Source organism: Austrofundulus limnaeus, unplaced genomic scaffold (assembly GCF_001266775.1).
Source record: "Austrofundulus limnaeus strain Quisiro unplaced genomic scaffold, Austrofundulus_limnaeus-1.0 Scaffold412, whole genome shotgun sequence".
Lineage (NCBI taxonomy): Eukaryota > Metazoa > Chordata > Actinopteri > Cyprinodontiformes > Rivulidae > Austrofundulus > Austrofundulus limnaeus.
Window position 1 is genome coordinate 417,207 of NW_013952814.1, and position 1,292 is coordinate 418,498.

Here is a 1,292-nt window from a genome sequence, read left to right on the forward strand (position 1 = left end):
CAAGCATTGGATGTACATCTATCTACAACTGATTTACTTTTGGACTTAATCAAATTAAAGACGGCTGCCATCACCTGACATAAAAATGACTATAACTTTATCAATTTATCAATTCTACAAGAATTGAGCTAAAATTTGGTGTAGCTGAGAGACATCAACACTCAGTAGTGATGGAAAAAAGATTAGAGATGGTGAGACTGTAATCAGAAGGTTGTCAGTTAAACCTGGATCAGCAACAAAAACAAAAGTGGGTGTTGTTTTCTCCACTCCGGGCCATTGAGCAAGGCCCTTAACACTTCAGCTGCTCCCCAGGCTCCTGAAAATGGCAGCCCAATGCTCCACATGTGTGTTTATATGTGTGATCAGAGAAAACAAATCAGAAAACTGATTTACCCACTGAGGGACAATAAAATAAAAGTTAAAAAATAATTCAAGTGCTATCACTTGTTGTAAAATGTCACAAAATCACATGAAAATACACCAAAAGTCATTCACATGGTGTAACTAAAATATTTACAACTTCATCATTTCTCACTACAAGTGTCAACATGTAGTGGTGTAATGAACTGAGACTGAGAATAAAGAACAGGTGTGAGGTGAAGGGCAGTAAACTGAGACTAATGAGAATAAAGAACAGGTGTGAGGTGAAGGGCAGTAAACTGAGACTAATGAGAATAAAGAACAGGTGTGAGGTGAAGGGACAGTAAACTGAGACTAATGAGAACAAAGAACAGGTGTGAGGTGAAGGGACAGTAAACTGAGACTAATGAGAATAAAGAACAGGTGTGAGGTGAAGGGCAGTAAACAGACTAATGAGAATAAAGAACAGATGTGAGGTGAAGGGCAGTAAACTGAGACTAATGAGAACAAAGAACAGGTGTGAGGTGAAGGGCAGTAAACAGACTGATGAGAAAAAAGAACAGGTGTGAGGTGAAGGGCAGTAAACTGAGACTAATGAGAACAAAGAACAGGTGTGAGGTGAAGGGCAGTAAACTGAGACTGAGATCAAAGAACAGTTTTGAGGTGAAGGGCAGTAAACTGAGACTAATGAGAAAAAGAACAGGTGTGAGGTGAAGGGCAGTAAACTGAGACTGATGAGAACAAAGAACAGGTGTGAGGTGAAGGGCAGTAAACTGAGACTGATGAGAATAAAGAACAGGTGTGAGGTGAAGGGCAGTAAACTGAGACTAATGAGAACAAAGAACAGGTGTGAGGTGAAGGGCAGTAAACTGAGACTGAGATCAAAGAACAGGTGTGAGGTGAAGGGCAGTAAACTGAGACTAATGAGAACA